Raw genomic sequence first — 16,808 nt, forward strand, 5'->3', positions numbered from 1 at the left:
CAGCTTGTGGTGAGGAGATGAAGCTGCAGAGCTCTGTCCATCCCTGCAGAGCTCTGTCCATCCCTTCTGTGCTCTGTCCATCCCTTCTGTGCTCTGTCCATCCCTGCAGAGCTCTGTCCATCCCTTCTGTGCTCTGTCCATCCCTGCAGAGCTCTGTCCATCCCTTCTGTGCTCTGTCCATCCCTGCAGAGCTCTGTCCATCCCTTCTGTGCTCTGTCCATCCCTGCAGAGCTCTGTCCATCCTTACAGAGCTCTGTCCATCCCTGCTGTGCTCTGTCCATCCTTACAGAGCTCTGTCCATCCCTGCAGAGCTCTGTCCATCCCTGCAGAGCTCTGTCCATCCCTTCTGTGCTCTGTCCATCCCTGCAGAGCTCTGTCCATCCCTGCAGCTCCAGGTACACCAGCCTTGGTGTCCCAGCCTCCACAGCATCCTGGTGCAGCGCATCCCAGACCCCACGGGCCCGCAGGGAATGTGGCTGCAGACTCTGGAGGCAACACAGAGGGGGCAGCAGCCCCAGTTAACCCTCGGCCCTCTCTCCCCGACATCCCTGGGAGCTTTTCCCCCTGCCCAGCTCGGTGCCAGCTCCGGCGCTGCCGCTCGCTCGCCCGGCCCGAGGTTGCTCCAGCTCTCTGCAGCAGATGGCACTCTTTAGTTCTGTTTCAAGCCTTCTCCTTCTGGAAGTTTCTCTGGGAGAATCTATTTTAAAGGGGCCTCAGCATTGTTGCAGCCCTGTTCTCCATGAGGCTTGATGAAAGCTTGTGCAGGCTGCTGGCTCTGGAGGGAGCCGGCGGTGGCAGGAGGGTCCTGCCCAGCCCTGGTGATGTGTTTGCTGCACTTCTGCACCAGTTCAACTGGTTTTGTCCTTCTGCTCCTGCATCAGTAACACCAGACCCACAAGGAAGCCCTCTTGGGACCCAGTTCCTCCAGTACATTTCTGGTTTCTTTAATCCACAGTGGACAAGTGGAACCCCCCCTCTGTGTTCTTGACCCACCTTTACTCCATCGCTCCCATCCCACCTCGTGCACCAGATCCACTGTAGTGTCTGTTACCTGAGAGAATTAAAAAGTGATGAAAACATCCACCACAAACAATTTCATCGCCTTTCTGTGTCATACAGGGGAGTATAATTGTAGCTACAGCCTTAATGATCCATCACTTAAGGCTGTGGCATTGGTTGTACTGTATCTGCATGAATGAGGCTTATATTTAAACTGCATGAGAGCCTGGACTGCATGGGCAGCTGTGAATCCTGCATGGGAAATTGTGAATCCTGCATGGGCAGCTGTGAATCCTGCATGGGAAATTGTGAATCCTGCATGGGAAATTGTGAATCCTGCATGGGCAGTTGTGAATCCTGCATGGGCAGCTGTGAATCCTGCATGGGAAATTGTGAATCCTGCATGGGCAGCTGTGAATCCTGCATGGGAAATTGTGAATCCTGCATGGGAAATTGTGAATCCTGCATGGGCAGTTGTGAATCCTGTCACTGCAGGGACACTCAGTGCACTGCCAGCCTCCCAGCCCCTGTTCCTGGAGGCTGCTGACCTGAGCTGTGGGGCAGATGGCACAGGGGACTCACTGAGCTGCTGGCTGGGCTGGGCAGGATGGGGGACAGTCAATTCTGTCAGGCAGGAACGTGGCTGGAGTGGCTGCTGAGCAGAGCAAAGTGAGCTGGTGGCAGAGAGGGCTGGAAAAGCTGAGCTGCTGGGCAGGGAGGGGCTTCTGGTGTCTTTTTGGCTTTGTACACTGAGATGATGTCGTCTCTGACCTCGGCACCAAAGCCAGCATTGTCACAAAGCTCACTAAAATAGTTGGTTAGAGCCTGGTGCTAAAAACACTGAGGTGAGGTTTGATTCCTGTATGGGCCATTCCCTGAAGAGCTGGACTGGATGATCACTGTGGGTTCCTTCCAACTCAGAATATTCTATGATGAGAAAAATGTAGGGAAGGCAGGTACCAGCCCTGGGACTGGGAAAATGTGCTCCATCCCATGTGACACATGAGCTGTGGCTCCTTGGGCATCCTTTCTGCCCTGTGTTTAATTTTAGAGGTCACCACTTCCAGGAAACCAAAATTTTGCATTGAAAATTAGGTAAATCTGTGCACATGCTTCCAGAGGTTATTTCAGGGAAGATCAAAGTTTTCCAGCCATTACTTTATTTATCGGCCTATAGGAAGAAGAATTTGACTGATTTTGTTGTTTTGGGCTATTTATTTCTTTATATGTTTGGCTTTTATTATTGTCCCCTCTTAGATGGGATGCTCTGTTGGTTTTCACTAATTACAACATGGTTGCTGTTCTGAGCAGAAACTGCTGTCCATGGAAGTACACAACAAGATTCTCTGCTCCATAAATCAGTCTCAGGATTTTATTAGACTGTTTATGTAACCTTAGTTTATGTGCTATAATTCTTTGCTGTGTTGCCTTGAGTAATTCCCAAAGAGAATGTTTGTTCTTCTTGCTTATAAGTTCTTTAGTGTGGGAGCTTTGCTTAGGACTTCTTTGCCCTCCATCACTTTCTATTTCCTCTTTTCTTGGGTAATATTTGGTAGCATTATTAATTCCAGTCATTAAAACCTAACTTGTATTAGTTACTCACGCATCATGAGCTATAATTGTCTTGAAAATGGGAAGAAATAGCTTTGTAGTTAACCTGAATGCATTGATTTTCTTTTTAATACACATGAAGAAACTTTGGAAGTACCCAATCCCTCAAACCTTGGTGCGTGGAAGGTGTCCTCCTCTTTGGAGACCTTTGAGTGGATTTGCTTTTGGCCAGATTTCCTAAGATAATTAGTAATAATTGAATCCAGTGGAAATCTGGTGATTTCAGGGGGCATGAAGCACAAGGTGGAGCACAGGTTTTCCACACAGGGTCTCTGGAAGCACTACATCTGCCAGGAGCTTCTGAAGGCAGCAGGACTGCTCAGGGGCTTTTGCCGACACGTGTTCCATCAGCTTATAAAACCATACCTCGAACATCTGAGAAAAATCAAGTGTCCCACTCTCCATGGCCACATGCAGCGTGTTTTGACACCAATCCCCAGGGCTGCAGTGGAAATGGCTCCGTGGGGGCTGTGGGGAGGATGGAGGCACTCACTGCCAGGGATGGTTCCACACCTTCCATCCCTGGGCTGCTGCAGAGGCTCCTGTGAGGGCTCTGAGCTGGGGGAGCTGAGCTGAGCTCTGCCCACGGGGGCTGATGCTGTGCCCCGCATGGTGCCCCTCGTTCTGCCCCTTCACATCATTACAACAGCAGCTTTTTCCTTACAGTGAGCAGCATTTTCTGGCGAGCCAACAGGTCTGCTGGAATAGAAATCCTTTGAGATGTTTAAATATGTTTAAATTTAAATATGTTTAAATATTTTCTCCCATACAACAGAAATAATTAGCATCCTGATTTCTTTGGTGTTTCATGGGTGTTATCTCAGGGCTACGTGGCTAAACCACCTCTACCCCACATGACCCTATTATTTCATGGTAATTCCTTTACCCTGTCTGCCTCTGTCTTCAGTCACTGCCCCAGTCTGCCTCTCCTCTTTCTTACCTTCTTTCATCCTCCCACAGATCCCCTTATTTTTGTGTGTAGGCACCTCTGCTAGAGGCAGCAAATTCCCACTGTGGTGCCTCTCCGTATGATGGGCTATAACTCGCTCTTGTTCTGCATTTATTTCGTTTTCCTGTGACCAATTTGACCATATAAAAGCAAAGGTGGCTGGGGCAGGGAGGGGACAGTGCCTGTCTCTGTGATGCTGCTGTCCCCAGCCCGAGCCAGCCCCGCTGCAGAAGTGGCAGCTCTTCAGGAGCCATCAGGGCTTGCAGGAGTCTGTAACAGATTTCAGGACAGCCTGCTTTCTCTCTCTCTTCTCTCCCCCCACCTCTGTAAACATATGAAAGAAACATGAGAGAGCATTAAACCACAGAAGACAAATCATGGTCAGAATAAATATACTGTTTGCTAGCAAACTTAAAAATACGCTTGTGGATTCTAATAGCTGTAGGCAAGAGTTGGATATTTATTGCAACCAAGGCTTACTGTGGTTTATTATGTTTATAAAACAGTTTAATACTACTTTTCTTTTAAAATGAGTTTTTAATTTAGAATAATTTTTTAGGATTTGTTTCCAGAGTACAGATGGCTGATCGCTGCGGGGGTGCGGGGTGAGAGGGAGAAATGTGCTTGTGGGTGTGTTTTAAAAGCGCTCCCAGATGGAGTGTATTGAATGAAATTTAAACCATTGCCCTGTGAACTACAAGTGTGATAAATATAATCAGTCAATCCCCAGAACCACGGTGGAGGGGGAGCAGATTGATGGGCACGTGGTGGGGAGGGAGTTGGGTCAGGCAGCCTGGCCGCTCGTGCCAGGGCAGTGCAGCTCCAGCTTCTCCCATGGAGGGTTCCTGATCCTCCCCAAGGTGCTGACAGCATCCCCCACCTCCTCTGCAACCCCTCCAGTCCCTCAGCTCCTCTCAGCACACTGAAAAAAGGCAGAATTCATGCCAAAAAGAAGGCCTGGCTGCTGGGAGCACTGAGCTCTTGGAGCATTTTTCATTTACTCAGTCTTAATTACTTTCTAAGTGTAAGAGTTTAGCAGCTATCACTGTTCTCTTCCAGAGGTTAGAGCAGTCCAGTCTTTTAAAGCCCGTAGATTTCCTTAGAAGGATTTGTTTGTACAGCTTCTTTCCGTGTTTAAGGCAAGTAAGCCACACTGAATAAACTGCACAGACTTTCTTGGACAGCACAACAGAACAGGTGAAGGAAATGGAGTGAATTTTAATTGCTCCAAAGTTCTGAGATCTTCCAGGCTCTGGGAAACAATTTTCAGCTAAAAATTATCTACAGGCCTTGAGGTGTAGTGTGGGAAAGCGTGTCTTCTGTGTCCTGACGTGCAGATGAATGATGCAGCATTCCCCCTCCGATGGACTGTGGAAGATGGACATTCACAGTCACTTCTCCCATTGCAAACACGTAGCAGCTCAGCCTCCTTGGCTTCCTTCCTGCCAACTTCCATCAAAAATAAAGTCATCTCTGCCCTGGCTGAGATAAATGTCTGGCCAGCTCATTTTCCAAAAGGATGTGCTTTGAGCAGGGCTTATTACAAGGGTGACAGTTTGTTTTTTTCTGGCCAACACAAATTTAAGGCCATGTCCACACTTGCAAAATCTGGCATGTTTTCTCTCATGTTGTCCTTCCACCACACTTTCATCATGCCTAATGTCTGGATATAAAATTGCCAGAAAGGCTTCCAGTCTCTGACACTGCCATTTGGATTAGATGTGCTCCAAGCAAGGCTTGCTGGTGCTCTCTTGCACGCTGTCAGCACGGACAGAAATCACTGGCACAGGAGCTGTGGCTGGACAGCTGCTCCTGCTGCAGTGCTGGGCTGCTCCCAGCTGCCTGGTCCTGGTGTTCCCTGCCCGGTTCTGGTGTTCCCTGCCTGATTCTGGTGCTCCCGGTCCATCTCCAGCTCTCCCGGTCCATCTCCAGCTCTCCCTGTCCATCTCCAGCTCTCCCTGTCCATCTCCAGCTCTCCCAGCCCATCTCCAGTTCTCCTGTCCATCTCCAGCTCTCCCAGCCCATCTCCAGCTCTCCCTGTCCATCTCCAGCTCTCCCTGTCCATCTCCAGCTCTCCCTGTCCATCTCCAGCTCTCCCTGTCCATCTCCATCTCTCCCAGCCCATCTCCAGTTCTCCTGTCCATCTCCAGCTCTCCCAGCTCAGAGAGGGAAGAGGAGGGGCAGGCACCGCTCTCTGCTCTGTGTGACAGGGACAGGACCCAGGGAACAGCTGGGGCTGGGCCAGGGCAGGCTCAGATCAGGGAAAGGTTCTTCCCCAGAGGTGCTGGCACTGCCCAGGCTCCCCAGGGAATGATCCCAGCCCGCCCTGAGGCTCCAGAGCTGCAGCAGAGTTTGCACAATGCTCACAGGACTCGTGGTGATGTCCTGTGCAGGGCCAGGGGTTGGGCTCAATGATCCTTGGGTGTCCCTTCCCACTCAGGGCATTCTGTGATTCTGTGGGGGCAGTTAGCAAATGGCCTCTGTTCCAGCCTGTTTGTTGTTGGTGATGAGTAGAAACAGGCTCAAAGCCTAGAAAATCACTTTCCATGCAGTCATGGAGCTGTCATTTGGATTTGTAGAAGGATGTGTGTCACATGAGGACCAAGGTGTTCACTGGCATCCTGGTGGGGTAACATCTTTAATAAGTCCAATTGCATTGTAGGGCTGCAGTTTCCTACGCCAAATGCTATTTTTCACCTACACCAAATGCTGTTTTTCACCAACTTTATCAATTCCTGCTGTGTACTAGCACTTGTGTGTGTATCTGACGCCTGCTGCAGTCACGTAGGCAGGAGTGAAGGAGCTGTTGTTTAATTACATGGAGGTTTGCTTTTTGGAGAAGCAAACCTGCCCTCCAGGTGAACATAATCCTTGCAATAATAATGGATTTAAACCTGTACAGACCTATAAGCAAACTCTGTAAATGAGCTGAAGATAGTAGCATAATTGGAAGGAGACATTCTTAAAACTTTGTAAGTTCTGTTTGGTCATACATAAATTAAAAGTGGAATTTAGCATATTTAACAAGTAAAATTTCCCTGTAAGACATGCAATGAAAAACGAATAAACTTGCTGTAACTTGACAGTTTCAGCATGCCTTTGGGTTATTTTGGGCTCTAGACAGTTTGTACATAGAATCCCTGGATTATTATTAGCATTATTGGTAGTTTCTGTTGGAGCATTCCTGAATGGACTCAGTTTTGGTGGTGGAAGGAAGCAGTCAGCCCTGCTGTTTGTATCTCATTTGAAAGAATTGCTTGTTGCATTTCACCTTCCTTTTCAAAGGAGGTCTAAATTGTGCTAAGCAGTGGTGAAATTTCAGGCTATGATATTTGTAGCCCTGTAGACAATCAAACCAAAGCACAGGATAGCTCCAGATTTTATCCATAAAACAAGTCCTGGAGGCTTAGCTCAAAACTCTAAACCTGATTCTAATTTGCTTTATGAGTCTGAGTTTTTCCCATGTGTAAAGTGGAGCTCTCTCTTTGCTGAGGGAAGCTTTGATCAAGCCAACACCTTTAAGAGTTCTCAGCGTTCCCCTGCTCTGCATCAAACCATTCCCGTGCTCCTGAGCCTGGGGATGCAAACAGCAGCATCTCTCACCTGCCAACAGGTAGAGTTCCTGGGAAAGCAGAGCTGCCATATGGAGAACAACAAGTCCATGTGTTCCCACTAACAGAATCCTCAGTCTGCTGCCTTGGGCAGCCTTTTGCTTGGTCCTTCTCTGTGCTGCCTCTTTGGGTACAAATCCTGCTCCCTTGTGCTCCCTGCCTCTCGGAGCTTTCCTGAACCTGATGTAATACACATTTTTCCTGCTTTTACTAAGGTCTTTTGATTTGTCTTCATTTTGTTTTAAACTCTGAAACACTGGTAATGCAATTGTAGAGCTAAACAAACCCTGTATTATGTTTGGGGATATTGCTTTCAGGAAAAATGGTCCAGTGCACAAATTGATAGTGGAGTGTATTGCACTTAAGAAAGATAGACTGTGCACTTACTGCTTGCTGGAGAAAACACTGAGGGAATTTCTGCTTCTATTTATTTTATTTTTTTTTTTTAAGTTTAGTTTTTTCATCATTTATTTTCAGAATATGAGTGTGGTATGTAAAATCTCAACGTCCATGGAGACACTGTATTTTGAAAAGCACATGTTGTCATCTTCATCATTTTCCAGGGCAGGAAATCCTCGAGAAGCCTAAAGCAATCCCATCTCCTTTTTTTTTTTTTTTTGTAAAGGTTATGGTATGTCTTTTGAGGAAAAAAAAAACACAACTGGTTTCTTTTGATCTCAGTACCAAGGAAAATGGATAGTAAGGCTTTTCACTGGCTGCTTTATCTTGTCTCTAAAGGGGGGTCAGTGACAAAAGGGAGAAGACAATGACAGCTTTCCGTCCCACCACCCTTGTTTCTCCCTCCTAACTTTTCTTCCTTTTTTACCTGGGTGCCCATCTGTATTTTGATTCCAAGGGCCTTGGGAGCGGGTGCTGTACTTCCCTGAGTGTCTGCAGAGAAAGGTGGTGTTGTGAGTGCTGCCACAAAACAAACCCAAGGCAGGGCTCAGTCTCCCTGCTGGGTCACACAGCTGCTCTCCACTCTCCACTGCCAGCTCAGGGGCACTTGGGAGGAGAAATGAGGAGAGGGGATTTGAAGACACACAGCTATGGAGGTAATAGTTCCTTGGGTGGAGTCATTCCTGGGAAGAGAATACATCCAAGATTTCTACTTCTCCAAGCCTAGGTCTGTGCTGCTTGATCAAGGGCTGGATGTGTTATTTGAAGTAGTGGCAGGCTCATAAATCTCCATTTTCTGCTTGCTTTAGGGATCCATACTTACATGGTGTAACACCTGGGTGTTGTAAGAGCTGTGCAGCGCTGCTGGGATTGCACTCTCCAGATAAAATACTGAGCTGTGGGTGAAACCAAAAGAATATTTCTTACCCATGCACGTGGTACTCCAAGCTCCCAGTCCATCTCTTTCCTCTTACAAGCGACTCCTGATCCTCAGCAGGCAAACACAGTCTGTGTTTGGCTCCTGAAAAGAAAACCTACAAGGGCTTGCCTGAATTTGGCTTGACCCTTTTTGTTTATTCTCTTGAAAGTTTTTCTTTCTGAGAAGTCCAGAGCCATGGTCTGGAGAGCCCAGGAAGTGTAATTCACTCCACGATGCCAGAAGGTTCTTTGCTAATTTTGAAGGGAGAGATTTCCAGTGTCCCAGCGAGGCTCGTGAGCCCGTGTCCCCACTGGGGGTTAATAGGACCTTTCTTACAGGTTGCATCTTCCTTCCAAAGAAGGTCACCATTTATATTGCTCCCAAATGGTTCTTGGAAAGGAAGCACTGCAAACTCTCAAATTGCAACAGCAGGAGAGCTAGAACAATTTGTCTGGTAGTCAAAAGGAGTCAGAAAGTCATTTTGCACTCACCAAAAGGGAGCTGCCCACCTGGAACTCTGGCATCTCAAGCATTGCTGCACTGCCCAAGGTTAAATAAACTCCATTTCTTGGTGGTTTTAAATCCTTCATCCTCCTTTCATGGCATAAAAAAACCAAAACAAAACCATTAAAAATATAGCCTGGATATTTGCAGGCTGTCTTCTGTACAGGCAGCTCTCTGGGTATCAGCTGGCTTTGGTTTTGCCCACTGCAGGCAGCTCAGCTCCAGCAGTGCTGTTGGAGCCAAGGAAACAGTGGCACAAGGGCTGGGAGGAGAGATAATATCTTGTGCTGGAATAATTTAAACCTGGTTTTCACTGTCTCTTTTTGCTGGTGCTTCTGCCTGGCACGAGAGCTGCCAGCAAAGGCTGAGCCCTGTGGGTGAGGAATCAGCACCTCTCCCTTGAAGAATGATGGGGAGACCTTGGAGCTCCCCTCTCCAAAGCAGGACTTCACTGAGGCTGAGTGCTTGTGAATGTTCAGTTTCTTTTGAGCAGGTTCCATTTTAACTTCTATTGGGTAAGAAAAAACCACTTGAGTAGAAACACACGTTTTTATCATTAACTTCTGCGGCCAAGATTGCTTTTCTAGAAGAACTAGATTTACTTTCACATGTTTTCCTTTCTTCCTCTCATTTTCTGTCACAATTCACTATGCTCACCCTCACTGTGGCTTTATTATCTCGCTGCCAAAATTAAAATCATACTGATGCTAACTGATTTTCTGGTGGTTGTGGTGACAGATCTGTGATGTTTAGAAGTTTGCATTCCTGCCCTCTGAGTTTCCCCTCCCCTCAGGGCTGTCCGTGCCAAAGAACAAACTCTTTGCCTACGGCGCTCATCGTTGAACCTTCAGATCAACCAGTTAATACTCAAAACATTTTCTATTTAAATTAAAAACTTACTTATCCTTAATCTCCCTGTTCCCCACAAAAATCTCAGGCTCAACCTCTTATGCTTCAAATCTAAACCCAAGGGTAAATGATCTTTACTGTAAGAAACTAATCAGATGGAGGAATTTACTTAATAGAGAAATTTTTTGAAATGGATCTCTCAGATAATAAAAAGTGAGAGCCTCAAAACACTTTTGTGCTTTTTGAAGTCTTAGCAGAAGGTATCAATAGACATCTTCTGTGGTAAGGATTTAGCCTGAATTTATTGAAATCCATCTATTAGGCCTGAGTCTGTTGACTTCTGGGGGCAGCTGGTCCCCCTGTATTATTTATGACTCTTTGAACATCTCAGATAGAGTCTCAGATTTACAGAACAGAATTATGTTTTGGCAAGTGTCCCATGTTTATGCTGCTCATATGCCCTGTATTTATATTCTGTGTAGCTCTGGAGAAGTGCTGTCTGCTGAATTGCTGGGTTAAAGCAGTGCAGTGTCACTGCAGGGAGATATTTCCTTGGTGGATACAATCTAGAAAATCCCTGAGGATTGTTTAAGGGTGGCTCCCTGTATTTCCTTTTAAAGGATTTAAAAAGGAGATTACATACTGAGCAGCATTAGGTAAACTGGAAGGGAGAGCTGAACATTTCAGAGTGTTTAAACTTTGTCTCCTAATGTATTGTTCAGAGGTAAATTGCTCTTGTTTTACTTCTCAGCCTTTTTTCAGTCCTCCCTCTCCTACTTGCCCTGTGAAGGAGGACATAAGAGAATACTAAAGGATTAGAAAAGTTAACCCTAATTCTAAAAGTTACAATTTTGAAAAAACAAAAGGAAAATTTTGTGAGCATTAAAGTTACTCCAGTTTAGAAGGTCAAGAACAGGATGGTCTGTGTTTTGGGGGGTGACTGTGGAGTGAAGGGAAAGCAAAATGGAGACAAAATAATGTACTTTGCTTCCTTTTCATTACTCTTTTCACGTGCCTTTTCCTTCCTCATCCCCTTCCTCCAGTGAAAGACCGTTTTTTCACCAGGAGTTTCTCCATACCTTCTTTGGGGAGTAGCAGCATTTTCCTCCATCCCTCTAATCCAGGTCCCCCCTCTGCCTGTATTTCACACCTCTGAGAAAATCCAGAGGCACTTCATTCCCTGCTTCCCCAGGGAACAGGACTGAGGGCTGTTGTGCACCAGGAGGGCAGAGCAGCTCTGTTCCTTGATGCCCAAGCATTTCAGTCACAGCCAGGCTGGCTGAGCCCTTGGGCACCGTGTCACCAGGGGATTGTGACCCTCTGAGCCCATCAGCATCCCTCTGTGCTGGGTTTCCTCTCAGCTCAGCTGGCATGTCAGCAGGAGGTTTTAATTTGGGAGTCATAGTGGGAAATTCATCTACAGAGCTCTGCCCTGAAAAGGGTTAATGTGACAGAGCCAGACTTCTGGTGGAGTAAAGCAGGAAAAACTATTTCCATCACGGTAAATAAAAGTGCATTAAAAAGACATTTAGTCATGGGAATAAAAGCTAAAGAAACACATGCTACATTGGGATGGTTTATATTAGTGTCATTAACTCCTATGTTTTGGAATAACTCCCAGATGAAGGATTATGCTGAAAGTAGGAATTAATGGCACTAATGTAAGCCATTCCATGGAGTGTGCATTTGTACCTTTGATTTTCAGGCACACAGTGAGCAGTGGGGAACACAGCCTTGGACAGAGCACAGTCACAGTGAGCATGGACCAGCCCTGCTCTGGGCCAAGGGAGCTTTATCCCCTGGAATTGAGACAGCTGCGAGGAGGATGGAGAATGGTTGAGTAACCTCGTGTAACCTGCCATTAAGGCCTTGAGCATCTCAGAATCCAGGCAGCTTGGTGCAGGGAAAAACACAGTGTGGAGTGGTGTGCAGCCTGCAGGGCTCAGAGTGAGGAGAAAGGCCTGGCCCAAAATTCTGACAGTGTTTGCATGGTCCTTTGCAGCTTCCAGGGAAACCTTTTAAGCAAGGGAACGTTATTTGCCGTGGTGGAGCACGGCTGAGCTCCCTGGTGAGTGCAGCAGTTGGCTCCTTCCGCTGCCTGATCTGTTCTTTGGGGGAGTTTTAGGCCCATAAATGTGAATTTCACCAAAGAAATGACCTGTAGGACATCAATAAGTGACTCAGGAATAGATGCTTATTTTTTTCCATTATTTTCTTTCTTTTTCCTCTCTTCGCTCAATGTTTATTTTATCACTGTTTATAAAGGGATGTTTAAAAGTGTTTGAGCACTTTAGAAAGAGAACTACAAGAACTATCCCTGTGAAAATCCCTCCCATCTGTAATATTTGTATTCCTACACTGTCCTTTGTGTCTGCTTGAATAACCCTTGATAAACTGGCACCTCTGGAGCACAGAGCCTGTGGTCCCCAATACCGATGGTCCTGTCTCGCTCCCCCCAGCCTCCCTGCTCCATCAGGGTGTTTGGACTTGAGAATTATTTCTTTGTTTAAATTTGGACTGCAAGTAGTGATTCAGTTGTTTTACACATCAATATATTTTTTTTAAATCTAGGCAGAGTATCCCAGTTCTTTCTAGCAGTACTGTGAAATGTTTAAGGGAACAGAAGACATGTGCTCAAGGCTGTGTTACTCTTTTAAAAGTTGAGGTTTTGATTATAGAAGGATACACAAAAAAAAGCAGGCCCTTAATTTTTATGAATGTGCTAACTTTGACATTGAACCCGAGACATTTTTATTTTAACCAAGTGTGGTATTTCTTGGATCATACCTAGTTTGAGAAAAATCCAGCTTTGGTTCTTTCCCTTTTCCCTCCTGAAAGTTTAGATACATGCACATGTTGGTCTCCTGAGATTTTCTCATTATTGTCTAATGTCTGTAGAGGTATTAATGCCTCCAGAAGCATTAAAAATAGATTTTTTTTTTTTTAATCTTTGTAGATCTTTACAAGTCTCATGGTCTGTAAAACCTCTCCCATAAGAGTTGCAGTGTCAGTGATGAACCTCCTTTCTTCTTCTTTGCTCCTCATCTATTCGAATAAAAGGAAATGGTAAAGAATCCTCTCTCAGCATTACAATTGTATACATTTTAATTTGGTGATCTCTCTGCTTATAACAAGTGTATGAGAAACTCTGAAATCCTGTGTTTTGATTAACTCCTAAGGCCTAACTAAACTTTGAAATGGAAACTAACTTTGCTGAAAACAGAAAGCTTCTTAGTTTCTGGACTAATCCTGGAATTACACACTGGATTTGCTTCATGGAAATAAGTGTGCTGAAAACATTCCCTCAGCTAAGCAGGCTTGCATTGTTTGCAGAGTCCAGGGACAATAGGTGACTTTAACCCTTGCCATGTGTGTACATGTGTGAACAGGGCCCCAGGTCAGCGGAGCTGGAGCTGCCAGCTGTGCCCACCACCCTCTTGGGGGGCTTTTAAACACAGCCCTGGTTCTGGACAATGTGATTCAAATCAATTACGAGGTGACTTGAAAGCCCCCCAGGCTCTGGGGTGTGTCAGGCTGCTGTGGGACAGGGGGGGATTGTGTTCCAAGTCCTGTGCACTCACCTGTGCCCCTGAGGTGTTGGGTACCATCAGAGCATCCATTTATGGCACTGAGCTGTAGATGCAGGCCTTGGAAATGAGCATTCCTCCCTGGGAACACAGCTGGAACACCCTGGAACAGCTGGAACAGCCCTGGGGTGGTGCCCTGGGCCAAAGGTGTGGCAGGGAGCAGTGGGATACCCTGGGCATCCCAGTGAGATGTGTCCTGGGAGCCTCCCCTGCTGATCCTCAGGATGTTTGGAAAACATCCTGGAGAGCTTTTTGCTCCCTGGAAAGGCTGGGACACGTTTGGGCAGGGAGCTCCTCCTGAGCTGGGCACTGATGGAGCACATGAAGGGAATAATAACCCTACACTAAAGTGTGCTGGCTCAGGGGACACGGGCTTGACTTTGTCTCTGCTTTAGGCTCAGTCTGTCCACAGAGACTTCTCTTTTCTCTGCCTCATTACCCCATTTGTGAAGCACCTATAAATTCTGCTTTTCCTGGCTGGGATTTTTTGCTGTTTAATTCCTTTATGCTTGTGGTGGCCTTGGATAGTGCAGTGAGGGGTCCATGTAGGTTCAATAAATAAATGATGAATATGATTATTTCTCTTCTGTTGCATATTTACAAGGTTGTGTTCTCTTGTGCACCCTATTTAGTGCAGAATATGTAATGCATTATGTTGCAGCAGCTTTTCTAGTGGCTTTAGAAAGGTCATGGTGATTTCATTTTTTTTCACTGTATCCTTTATTCTGTTTAGCTCTGAATTTGACATAAAACCAGCTTTCCTGAGTTGTGACTAAATGCCAAAAAAAAAAAATGTTCAGTTCTAAATTCAGCTTCACTTTTCCCCCTTAAATAAGTAATTCTTCAGGAGTATCTTTAGAGGTCTTTTCCAACCACAATGATTCCGTGATTCTTCACAAGTGAATTTAGAGGCAAGTGGTTTGCTTTGGGATGATTGTACACTGCAGCCGTAGCCCATCCGCCTCATGCCTGTCATCCTGGAGAAAATGGCTTTGTTTTTTGCTGCTGCTTCATGATTTAATGTCTAAAGTGTCCATCAATACCTTCCCCTGCCATTCAGCACCCAAGACAAGAAGGAAGGAGGGAATGTGTGTCTGTATTTTCCGAACACCTTATATCAATTATTCTATATCAATTAATCTATCAGTTATACAGACACTCCCATTTTCCACCGTACCCTCCAAAAGCAGAGATCTGAGTATCCAGCAGCTCTGCCTGTACAGCTCTTGCCAGGCACGCTTAGCCCGAGCAACGAGGAGTTCTGAACATCTTCAATATTTATGCTTCACGAGGCAGTTATCCTCAGTTATCCTTTTAGCAAGTCCCATTTCTGCGTGTTCTGTCATGGGCTCGTTTATACCAGGCTGATTTAGTGCTAACTGGGGAGATTAGATTGCCCTGCTTGATGCTGTCAGCTAAAACTGAGTCAGTGTCTGTGTACTGTGGCCCAATTGCTCAAAGCACCTTACCCTTTTCTCTATTGCTCATTCTATTAGCTACAAAAGCCTTTCTCACCCTCCTTTTGTGCCGGGGTCAATTAGCTCCTGAAATAGCTCATATAACACAAATAATCACGGCAGCGCTAATCCTTTGGGCCAGCTCCATACAATGGCCACTTCTGGCCCCGAGGACAAAGAGGGCTGTTTATCTTCCCTGCACACAGGCTCCAGGACTGTGGCCAGTCATTTGCAGGAGAATTTATTATCCCAGAGGTCAGAGGTGGTTTGCATTGGAGGAGATTTTCTACCTTGCCACCATATGGGACGGCCTTGTGTTATTCCTGTAGGATGGAGCGGCGTTCCAGGTGGATTGGATCGCAAATACACGAGTTCAAATAATGCTGCCTTAGGTAAACACGGACCTGAACGACATTTAGACTAACAGAGCACATTTCATGGTCCTTGTGGTGTCAGCAGAGAGGATTCCAGCAGGAGTGATGCCTCCTCCAGCCTGGAGCTCCCACAACTGCAAAGGATTTCACAAAAAGGCAAAGACAGGGCTGGAGTGGTGGCTGGGCTGTGTCATCTCCGAGCTCCTACACTCCAAACAACCTGATCTTTGTCTTTTTTGCTCCTTACACCTTGGAAGAACGAAAGGAACTGCTAGAATAAATCAGTAATAAGAATTTGCTGTGTGTCCAAAGAAGGAAAAAAGTTGCCCCCAGCCTGCAGGCTGAAACTGGCTTTGAGTTGCAAGTTTAGATTTGAGTATTTAAATCCTTTAGAAGGAGACAGGAATGGAAATGCTGACAAAGTTAACCTGGAAACCTTGGCACTGCACTTAACCTTCCTGGGCAGACATGATCCATATTTGATAAAGCATGAAAAATATGAGGATCTGCTCACCAGTCAGGAATGAAGAGGTGTTGTCTTCCTTCATCTGAAATATTTCTGCTGGCCTTTTAGCATCATAATTGGCATGCAGAAGGGAACAACATATCCAGACAATCCCTGCTGCTCTCTCCTGCCCAGGAGAAGCTGTGGTTCCTCTGCAGGTGCCAGCATGCCCATAAGACAGGAGGGGATGATTTATAGGCCTGGTAGATGGAAACAGAACTTCCCACTGAGCACTTTGCAGGCTCACATACCTGCTCTTTTCCCCTATTGTTTGTTTTTCCTCTCCAAAAGAATGATTTGCCTTCTCACTGCATGAGACATGATGTACCATTGGCTCTGGGATAGAGAGTTTTATATTTCTCTCACATTTTGGAGTTGGTTGAGTTTTTAATTATTTTTTTTCCTACCTCATTCCCCAGGAAACCTTGTGTTCCCTAGCAGTTGTTTCTGTTGTGGCCTGGAGCTCATGATTTCCTGAGCCCTGAGCTTGCTGTGGGGTTTCTAAGGGATGGGATCATCCCTGTGCTGCAGACCTGGGGTGTGCTGGGAGCTTCTGGAGCCAGAGGCTCAGCAGATCGATGGGGTCATGTGGAGAGAAGCGTGATGGCTTTTAAAAAGTTCCTTTCCATCGTTAGTCAGTGTTAGCCAATTACACACCATCCTTGCTGAGGTCTGGATAGGGGCTGTGTTGCTTTTCTGTCTCTGCAGTTCCTCTTATCTTCCCAGAGTATGAATTTGTCCCAATGACTTTTATTTCCATAGTTCCTTTTCCTGTGCATTCCCCACTCTAGTTTTGCCAGTTATTTTTTTTTCTCCCCTTGCTGATGAGAAGAAAAGCTGCAGTAACTTTTCCTGCTCATATAAACACTTTGAGATGAAAGTGGATGAGAAGAGAACATGGCAAGCGAGTTGTACCCAGAGTGTAACAACCATTACACCAATTGCTTTAGTTTAGTTCACTCCTGGTAATAAGATCTGCTAAACTTTCAAGGCTCAGCATCAAGGGAACTATCTTTTAAAAGAATAACAAGAAGATATGTTTTA

General features: G+C 46.0%; 1 protein-coding gene across 7 annotated transcripts in view; it reads left to right on the top strand.

Annotated features, from left to right (window-relative positions):
• The window catches only part of AUTS2 (activator of transcription and developmental regulator AUTS2), a 663,646-nt gene that overhangs the window by 254,916 nt on the left and 391,922 nt on the right, over positions 1–16,808 (top strand). The window lies entirely within an intron of this gene.

The sequence above is a fragment of the Pseudopodoces humilis genome, chromosome 23 (assembly GCF_049639895.1).
Source record: "Pseudopodoces humilis isolate 2021_Gansu_Grassland_sample_001 chromosome 23, ASM4963989v1, whole genome shotgun sequence".
Taxonomy (NCBI): Eukaryota; Metazoa; Chordata; class Aves; order Passeriformes; family Paridae; genus Pseudopodoces; species Pseudopodoces humilis.